We start from the raw sequence: 11192 nt of genomic DNA, 5'->3' as shown, positions 1-11192 counted from the left end.
AACAACTGTTTATGCAAATACACTACTCAATTAGCAATTGCAGCTTCATATATGCCCTGTTTTTAGTGTGCAAACAGCAGTCTAAACCAAGGTGTATTAAGAAGCCATCAATACACCATATGAACATTTAACAATTTTGATTACATTTTTCATTCCCCCACCGAAACTTTCAATGCATGGGCCTACATAAATTCTTCCTTAGACTTCTGTTGAAAATAGACAAAAATAACAATAAAAAGGGGGCAATGTGTTATTTATATATATTTACATTGGAGTGAGAAGAGTAAGTGTTTAAATATCCCAGTTAGCATATTTTAACTATTTTTCCTAAAGAATTTTCATGCCATTTGCTTTTCTTTTCCTATTGCCTAGCAAGATCATTTTATCAACAGACAAGTAAAAATGATGTGTAAGTATGCCAGTCTTAAATTCTTCCTATATACATGTTTCATTGAATGTCTGAAGCAACAATAAAAATAATGTCTATTTAAATCTAATAGTCTACCAAACTCCATTTTAAAATAATGTAGGGCTGGGTTTAGTTTAAACTAAGAAAATTCAGAACATTCAATGGCTTCAGATTTAAAACTTAAATTAGTCATGCCTAAGATATCAAACAATGGCTGATTTTACATGTATTGTAGTAACTAGGAATGGGTTGCATTTATAGCTACAGATCTCTTTCAGGAAAATTATTTCAGTTGCCTTTGCAAAGCAAGAGAAGTCCTTCAAGAAATCATAAACGAACTGTAAAAGTAATCTGCAACAGTTCCTTTTGGATGAGCAACAAGCATGCATTGTCAGCTTTCAAATTATGATTTAGTTAACAAGACTTGTAGAGCCTCAAGTGTTCTACCTACAGTAGGAACAGCAGAAGTGGCCATGAAAAGTTCCACATCTGAAGCACTTCAGTAAAGAAGTCTGCACATTTTTATCTTTTCAACCTCATTACAATCAGATATTGCAAAACAGTTTACAAAGTCAATCACACAGCTTGCAATAGCCACACCAGCAATTTTTAAGGGGCAAGCACGGCAGGCCCTTAATTCAGGCTGAACTTGCAACAAAATCAGAAGCTGTTTTGCTAAATAAGAACTACAATAGGAGAGGCTAAGAGTAGGAAAATAAAGCAAATACACCCCACCACCTTTCTTGCAAGTTTCATCTACTCTTCAGGTCAAGAAACATTCATGTTGACTACCGAGTACAAAGTTACTATAGAAAAAAAAATTTAAAATTAATATGGGCCAAAATTCAGCACAAAAATATTCTAGAGCAAATCACACCTTAAGTGGACTCTAATCATAACTGACAACTGCAGCACTCCCAAAAGATACTAGAGCTTGTAAATAGGACTCAATTACTGCATTACTGCAAAACTCTTTGCACTTTCTAAAAAAACATTTAGACTTGTCTTAAAGTTTTAAATACTTCAATATATACTAAATTTGTAAAAGGAAAGAAAGTGTGCATCAAATGAGAATACCATTCTGCAAATCCTTATTCATGGTTGTGAGTCATTAGAACTACTTGTGTATATTAAAGTTTGTAGGATTAGGCCCTAAATGTAAAATCCCTTTGATTTACAGTTGTGAACCAGAAACAACCTTTTTTGCTGAATAAGAATCTATGAGAAATACTCTGAACCTGTGTCAGACCAAGGAACACTCCATCAAACTTTCACCTTTTAAATATCTCACAAGGGAGCCTTAGATACCTTTGCCTTGCAATATAATCCTGATTTTCATTAACAAGAATGTAACTGCTTTTGTACAGGAAAAAAAAATGAACAAACTCAAACCGTTCAGTGAAATCCTAAAATCCTTATTTTCCTAAGAAAGCTAGTAGGAAAAAAAGGGGAAAAAAAGGAAAAAAAGAAAATAAGAAATTAAAACCAGCAATGTAGTACCTCCAAAGCAGTTTCTGGACAGACTGAAATATTTATTTATTTGGGAGCATATTAGGCATGCTACCCAAACACAGTTACAGCATTAATAGAAGTACTTTCACTGTGTGTTTAATCACATAAAGAAAGGATTAAAACTGAAAGAATTACTTACTCACTAATCACAAACTTCAAAGCTTATATAAAGTTAAGGTTTACTTCCTATACTTTCTGTATTCAAAATTTTCTTACTCAACTAAGAATTTTCTCTAGGAGGCCTTAACCACCCTAAAATCATATTATTGTATGAAAAATATATTCAGAACCCATCTGCCTCAAATACTTCTGTAACAGGAGGTGTACTGCTGGTAAATTCCAGTAATTCTTCAGTTCTACCAGCCATTACTTACAACAATGAGGAAATATGAAATTTACACCTCACTGGATTTGCTTGGTAGAAATTAGGAGTTACTGGGATAAACTGAAATTTTGGGTTTTTAAAACTCCTCTGATTTTAAGGTACAATTACTTCCTACAAAGAAGAAGTGTTCTTGAAGACAGACAGATTTGATTAAGGATAAAAACTGAATTCCAGCTGAAAGTTGGAATTGCTAAAGTCACAACATGTTCATAAAATTTGTTGTACTGCAATATGTTCTGCTGAAGATAAAGTCTTGCAGATTTTACTATTCCATTTTGTATTTAAACAAATTTACTCAATCCAAGAGCAGTTACTATTTTAATTTCAATTGTCTGTGTAAATGGTTAGTTAAGACTGTTCGTATATGAGTAGATAGGTTATGATTACTCTGAATGGATTTCTCAGTTTCAGCCAAATGAGCACTTTTAGTGCAAAGCAGGACTTGCAATATGAGTGTAGCACAGTCCATATTAATTCCTCTAAATTGTTCAGTGTTTTGCTATATAGTATCTGTCTGCCAACAAATAAAATTTCTGAATATTCTGGTACATGCAAGGCTCTGAAAACCTGGGTTTTTTTCCTGTTTTCTGCTTCCTTGCTCATCAGGTAGCTAGTTTATTAATGCCTTTAAAACCAAATTTTACACACTACATGGAAATACACCCAGCTAGCTCTCTATTCTATTCTATTCTTAACACACCCTCCCAACAAAAAAAATAAAGTTATTGAAAAACAATTTTTTTATATCATCCATACTCTGTTTTTGGATTAGCAACATTTCAGTTGGAGTAATTCCCAAGACAGGAATATGAGAACAATACTATACAGAGAATTTATATAGCTCAAATGGATCAAGGCTGTTGCAAACTCAGCTTTTTATACATATTTTTGGCCACTTCATTTCCTTCTGAGCACAGCCTGTGTTAATACTTTTACTTAGTGTTTATAATTTTACAGGAGTGTAAAGAAGAATTATTTTAACAAATAATAAATTCTTGAACAATCCCATTAGAACTGGCCTATTTTGAATACTCTGAATAAGTTATACTACTGTGTACATTTTTTAAAATAAAGAACATATGTAATAAGAGAAATGTTAATATAATATATACCATGCTCATGCTCCATCAACCTTCCAGAGAGTTTTTCAATCACAGGAGTAAGCCATTCTCCAAAATCAGCTCTCTATTGAAAGGTCAAAACCTGCAATAAAAATGTCATGTATTATAACATATTTCCAACACCCACAGTTTCATGGTTGATCCCCAAACATAGATGTAGGTCATCAGCTTGACCCTCGCATTGTCTATGTTACAGGAAATCCTAATTTTAAAAATACTTTTTTTTTAAACCAAACTGACTTGATTAGGAACACCTGTGATATGCCTCTTTATTATCAGAAGCCTCCTGAAACAAATCAGATTAGCATGTTTCTGCTTTCATTCTACCCACAGCATTTTAAGATTAAAGTAAGAGGAAGGAGGAAAAAAAAAAGAAGACAAAAAAAAAAAAAAAAGAAAGAAAAAAGGAAAAAAGAAAAAAAAAAGGAGTAAGGGGTGTTGTTCTCCCTTCCCACTCACTACCAATCCCTTTCTCCACCCTCAAACAAACAAATAAACAGGTAAGTTATTTTAGGGAGTAAAGTATTTAATGAATGTGTGATTACTGCTGTCATATTTCCTAAGATATGCTATTGACTGTTAAGTATTTAAATTCTAGTGTTTCACTTTAAGGAATTTTTTTTTTTGCTCTTCAAGGCAGTACCATTATTGCCTTTATTAAAATTTGGCCTACAAATATTAGCTACTTTAAAGCATATAATGGAAAAACTACAGTCATATAATACATTCTGAGAGAGGAAATAAAATTTTAATAGCTAAAAAAAAAAAAAAAAAAAAAAAAAAAAAAAAAAAAAAGAGAAAAAAATTAAAAGAAAAGCAGTAGTCCTGATCAGGTAAGAACAAAGTTGAACTTGACAGATGCAGTAAAAATAGCCAAGTAGCTACTGGAGGAAATACTGCATTCACAGAGACAAAATCTTAAATCTGTTTTGACTTTATTTGAACTTTTCATTGTAGACGCCATAACAAGACACATCCTATGCCTAATAAATGAATAGCTGATGCCTACATCAGGTCACCTGCTCATAAATACTTCCATAAATTTGTTCTTTATTCTTTGAGAGTATTCCAGAAAATACTCCAAGCCCTCTCACAGCTATGGACTTAAAATAATCACCCTGCTTTAACAAGAAAAAGGAGTTTGTATTTTCGTGTATTCCACACATCATGTATTTCACCTTTTAAAAAAAAGTTTTTGTTCTTTAAGCAAACACACCAAAGTTGTGGTCCCCCTCTGTGCTTATATTGAGATTTCACATACTTGAAGATTATATTGAAACTAGACTTACATAAAGCTATTTAAAATGAAAATACATGCCTAAGCCCTATACGATGTGTAATTATCTTCTTCTCAGACCCAATCTTCAAGAAAATTTCAGTTCATGCTAAATAAAATAATTAGTTGTAACAAGATTCAATGCTGAAAAGTTTATTAATAATCTATTTACTGCAGATTCACTCACTACAGTGTCTGAAAACAAACTAAATAGTCACGGGGTGGGGGGGTCCTATTTCTAACAGTGGTTTCCTTTAGACATTAATAACGAGCACTGAAAGTCACTCTTATCTTTCAGTTTTAAGCAATAAAACAATATTGCCTTCAGTTTTAGAAGGCATCTTGGGAAACCTTTTACAAAATAAAAGCTAAATGTACATAATTTACATTTGCTACTGTTGTGTGCATATGGTAATAAAAGTGTGTGTGTAATGTCATCCTTACACACTAGCAACTGTTTATTATCGAGCTCTGGAAAAGTGTTAAGAATTAGATAAACTTTAAAAATTTAATATTCTTTGTAAAAAGAACTTTTTTTTTGTTTTTAATGGTACACTAAAAATATTATTACATGCAAATATTAGAATAAAAAATTGACCAACTTTAAGTGTTAGCTGGACTAGAGCTCAAGTTGTGCTCCCTCCTTTAACACTCATCCAAATATCCTAAAGTTCTCACACAGCATTCAAAGCTAAGATCAGAACTATTCCTCAATTGTGATAATATCAACTGTATCCCAAAGTTCTGTTATTAGAATAAGTGTTTTTAAAACTTACAGGAAAGGGTTAAAAAATAATCAGTATAGAAATTGCCTTACACCCTTATGGGCAGAAATTTTTTATACCTAGCTTACTCTGAATATTTCTGAAATTGTCCAGCATCCACAATGAAGACATTTTTCAAAAAAGAGATTCCTTTTGAAATCCAACTTATGTATTAATACACCAGTAACCTAAAAATTTGACATAACTCCTGCCAATAATGCACAAAAAACCCCTGCAAAGCAACATTTTCACCGACTAAAAGAGGTTACTGAAAATCTGTGGCTACACCTCTCTACTCTGCCTGATGTCCCCTTTCTATTTGAGGGGCATATCAACTTTTTTTCCTATCTTTAAAATACATTACTAGTGCTATTAAAAAAATAGATGGCTGTGAGAAGAGTCACAGGGGACTAAGTTCAAAAACAATTTGGGCAGCCTGTTCAAACAAAATCTTCCAAGTATTACTGATAATAGAAAACACAATTTTTTGAGATCAGGTTCCAGTGCTAGACATTAAGTGTTTAGAACTTATAATAATGTATAGGTGAAAAAAAAAACCGTGGAGAACATTTACTGGTGTACATGAAGGTATTTTTAGTTTTAAAAACTTTCTGACAAAAATATTTTTGTTTCTACACAAAAGCCTACAAATTCATTCTCTATTTCTTTCCCAGACAGTCAAAACTAGTCCAAGATGCGCTCTACCCTTGACAGTTTGTAATGAATGTGAATTACTTAAATAACTTGCAATGGGCCTTTGGGTGTGGGTGGATGACTGCATCTACAAAGCAGAATACCTGCAGCATATTTGTAGAACACAGTGATAAGCTTCTTGGTTCTCCCTTACATATTCAGGAGTTAATTGCTCCCCAGAGCAAATAACAAAACTCAGTAAGGTCCTATAAGAGGACCACTAGCTGATCTGTGGCGACTTTTCCTGTAAAGAAAGCTCATCTGCTTCTACAGGTGTAAAAGTGTATCAGAAAAGCAGTGATACACCTGTTAGGATGGCTTCTGACACTCAGGATGGGTGAGATGTGCATCTTCACACAGTGTTTGCAGGCAGGGTATACAGAGCCAGGTAGTTTGTATGCAGTTCCACTTGTAATTCACTGCAGAGTATTACTTATTAGTCATAAAAATAATTAAGGAATTAAAGACTCAAATTTATTTTTCTTTCCTTGACATTACATTTTTTGATGGAATAGTAATAGGTTCAGAATTCCAGAAGCTGAGGATAAAAAAACCCAGACAATGAACTAAACAGAAAAAGAAGCCCATGATACCTTGGTACCGTATATGTAATCTGCCTTTAAAATGTTACTACAATAAGCTTTCTATGAAGTATTCGCCTAACACATTAAAAGGTCACACAGATACACAGTCATACTTTCAAATTACTGTTATTTCTGAAAATTAAAAATTCTCAAGAGCTACTTTCAGCTTCAGTAGATTTATATCTATAAAATTACAGGGTACCTCTTCGAAACTTTCAGTAAAACTTTAGAGGAGAAAAAGAAAAAAAAAAACCAATCCCGAAGCAAATGAAGCTTATTTTGATGTTTTTCCTAAGAATCAAGATAAAGGACTAAACTCAAAAGAAACAAAGGAAAAAAAAAAAATTAAAAACCCCCCCCCACACTATGCTACATGTTATACCTAAGCAAGGTTTAATTGAGCATAGAACTTTAGCTTTTGCTTATTGATAAAATATAAATATATACATTTAGATATTCAAGTTCAATTGATATTTCCTCCAAATGCAACTTTTCCAGGGCCAAGTAATCCCTGTTAATGTTTGACATTTTAACTGAGGTAAAAAATGCAAGCAGCACTACAAGGGTCTATTTAAACTACGTGATTCCCCCCCCCCAAAATATCTTAAAATAAGGAATACATCAAATATAAGAAAGGAAAAGTTACTTAAAATATGCTATATATTCATATTAGATTGCTTACTGCTTTCATTTTAGCCACACCCACCTTTATGTAATTGTAAAATATAAGAACAGTGCAGCTGAGAAATAAGAAAGCTTAAAAGAACAGTTGTTTCATGTAGTCAAATATGTGCTAAGCACAGATTTTAATTAAAATGAAAAACAAGTATAAATTGCATGCTATTGAACATGACTAGTGGGGAAAAATGCACACGCACCTGTACAATACTGATTTATAGGGGTTTTTTTGTAAATTAGCCATGAGTCAGGACAGTTATTTCATTGAAAGTGAAAGTCAGTATTTGTTAGTGCACTTCCACAGCGGAGTGTGTAAATCTCTTCAAATTCTGATATTTCAAAGTATACACGGCTACAGTGAAACAGCTTTGTGCACATTCCCATACTGACTGTCAAAAACATTTCTGAAAACACTCTGAAGGTAATGATGCAGAGCTAAAGAAATGAGTGCTAAACCTCAATAGGATCTTCCTAGTATCTCAGTTTCAAGGATTAAGTGGAATTTTCTGTCAGGGCACAAAGGTATGAATTGCGGAGACAAACTAAGCAGCTATTCCCAGGAAAAAAATAACTGAAAAAGTGTAATTTGTGTACTGGATTAAAAGAACCCAGGGAAACTAGGGATTTGAGACAGAAAAATCTCCTTGAACTGTTGGATTTCTGCATTACACAGAAAATACCTTGAATCACAATCCAGTTGCCATGCTGGAAACGCTAAGTTTTGCATTTCACTTTAAGACTACAAGCTCTCAGCCATGTACACAGAAATCTTTTGTACGGCACTTCTGCACCCCAACTCTTCTCTACGTCCCTCCTACGTCCCTCGGTTAACTCGTTAATTTTCGGTGCTCGGGGTGCTTCAGCGCAAGGCGGCCGCTTCTGGCTTTGAACGCGGCGGAGGGATGCGCGGGGGGGGCGGCGGGGGACGGGGGGGGCAGCGTGGGGGGAGGAAGAGGAGCGGGGAAAGGCTGTGACCCGGTCCAACCTCCCAGCCCCGCGCCCCTGCGGGCAACCGGGGGGGGGCGGCAGCCGCTCCAGCCTCCGCTGAGCGGGCGCCTTAACGGGGGGCCCGATGCTGCATTCGCTGCGCATCCTGCGCGCCCGCCAGCTCGACGGCAGCCCCGGGCGCCCGCCGCTCACACGGCATCGGGGAAAATATCCATACGCCTTCCTGCCTCCAGAAGAAAATATTAAAATAATAACGATTAAAAAAAAAATAACAAAAAAACGTCGGGCGGCCGAAAGTGAAGAGGGAAGTAGGAAGACGAATAAAAAGTAAGGCTTAGAAATTGTGGTTGGGAAGGAGCCCGCTGGCCTGGCAGCGCCCGAGCTCCCTCCCGGCCCCGCCGGCACGGTGCTGTCCCCGCCGGCGCTCCCGCCACAAAAAGATGCCTTGTGAGCCTGTGTGCGCCACTCCGAAACGCGAGCGCCCACGCCAGAGCCGGCCCCGAGGGGGTTAAACGGCGTCGTGGAGAAAAAGGCACCGTGTCACATATTATGTGTGTATGTGTGTGTGTGTGCGGAGGGGGAATCGCCCAGCGCACAGGCTGCGAGAGATCTCGGCGCCCATCACAATAAGCACGATCGCGTTCATACAGCTACGAGAGAGCGAGAGCTGCTGGCCACCGAGAAATGACATAGAAACAACCACCAAAAAATAGCTAAGCCAATGACAAATAGCGACCCGGGTGACAGAGACAGAGAATTTTGTAGGCGGAGAAGAGGAGGTGAATGGCCAGCTCTGATCACAGTATTAGGCTGGGCTATCTATGGGGAGGGTATTTACTCGGTTTTTGGGGTGTGTGGGAGGAGAGGAAAAACACCTACAAATAGCTGGCACGATTCAAATGGTCTCGGATTATGTTTCCCCCCCTCCAGTCCAGGAAGGAAACTCGCGTTATAACGCTACGAGGGGAAAAAATAGCTCTGTGCAATAGGGGATGAAGAGCACTTTGGTCATTCGTTAATACCCAAAGGGCCAGAGATGATAGATGTGACAGCATGTGGCAGCACGACCGTCACCCGGGCTCCTGCAAAAGGCGGCTCCGTATCGCGACACGGGAAATTAAGCGATTGAGTGGGAGGTGGAGAAAGCGCTTAAACGGAGAAGTTAATCTGCTAACATGGAGAGGAAACAAACGGAGAAAAAAAACCTGAAGGTTGTCCTCTATATATTTTTTTGGGTGGGGGGGGGGGTGCGAGGGGAGAAGGGAAAGGGAAGAGAAAGAGCGAAGGGGCATTAATCCAGCTTACGAAAACATGGGGAGAGAGGAAGGAGGAGGCGGCGGGGGGGGGGGGGGGGGGGGGGTTGGGGGCGGCGGGCGAGAAAGGGAGATGTGCATGTAAGTGTGGAAGTCATCCTGGCGGCTGCTGCTGCAGAGCCGGGAAGCAGGAGCCTCCGTGTCCCGGGCGCTGCCCCGAAATTTCCACGGCGGAGAGCGGGGAGAACGCGGGAGGGAGGGATCCGCTGGCGGGTGGGTGGTAGGGACCGGAGGGGAGATGAGGGGAAGCCTGTCCTATCATGTCCCGGGAACGCGGGGCACTGGGACCCTCTGGAGCTCCGACTGTCCCGCGGCTCCCGCCCGCCCCCCCGCGCCGCTCTCCCGGGCCGGGTGTGAGCGGCGCTCCCGGGATCCCCGCCCGGGCGCGGTGCCGCCCCGGGGAGCAAGCGGGGTTACCTGCCGGAGGAGACGGCCGCTCCCGACCGCTGAGGCTGAGGGAAGCGAGTGACAGATCCGCCCAGGACCTGCCGCCGCCTCCCGGAGCCTCCTGGCCCGCTGCCCGCCGGGCTCCCGGGGTGACTTTTCCCGGCGGCGGGGCGCAGGTCGCCCCCGTTTTCCAAAGACGCTCTTCCCCCGCCCGCCCAGCTCCCTCTGCCCCAGCTGCGCCCGGTCCCTCCGGCTCTTACCGCCTGTGCCGGCGGCGGCAGCGGCGGCACCCGCTCCGAAGCGCGACGGCGAGGGTGGCAGCAGGGTAGCGGAGGGGAAGGGAGGTGAGTTTCGCGGGGCGGGAGGGCGGGCGGCCCCCGCGCCTCCCCCGCGGCGGCGGTAGCAGCGATGCGATCGGGCATCACTCGAAAATGGCGCCGAAAGAGCGGAGGGCTCTTCATTCAAATTCGTTAGCGCCAGCCCCGCCGCCCCGGGGCATGCCGGGAACGGGGGGGGGGCGCGCGGGGGCTGAGGCGGCAGCGCCGCACGGACACGGCGCTCGCTGTCAATGCCGCCCCTCCCCCCCCCCCCCCCCCCCTCTCCCGCCGCCCGCGCGCGCGCTCCACGCCCTCACCGCGCGCGCTCCCGACCCAACCGCCGCTAATGGGGAAAGGGGGGGTGGGGGGGGAAGAGAGGCAAGGAGGGAGGGAGAGAGAGAGAGGGAAATGTCACCCGGAGCCCGGGCCCGCGGGGGAGAGGTGGCGCGTTAGAGATGTGTGTGGGAGAGAGGGAGCAAGAGAGAGAGAGAGAGAGAGAGAGGGGGAGCGAGACCTCCGCTGGCCCCGCGAACTTGTCAAGGTAAAGGCGCCGGTGGAAGGGAGCGGGGTGGATAGGGGGGCACGACAGCGGATTTTGGGAAGGTAGGGAAAGGAAGCCCGGCTGGGGGGGGGGGGGGATGTGCGCCAAGAGAACCTGAGGAAAATATGAACAGCGCCTCCCCCCCGCGCCTCCAAGGACCCCCGCGGCTCCCGCTGCGCTCAGGTTGCAGCCAGACCCCCGTTGTCCCCCCACATGGCCGCGCGCCCCGCCGCAGCCAGAGGAGCGTTCGGAGCGCTCGGCGCT

This window comes from Ammospiza caudacuta, chromosome 2 (assembly GCF_027887145.1).
Source record: "Ammospiza caudacuta isolate bAmmCau1 chromosome 2, bAmmCau1.pri, whole genome shotgun sequence".
NCBI lineage: Eukaryota > Metazoa > Chordata > Aves > Passeriformes > Passerellidae > Ammospiza > Ammospiza caudacuta.
Note: the sequence above shows the minus strand (reverse complement) of the source record.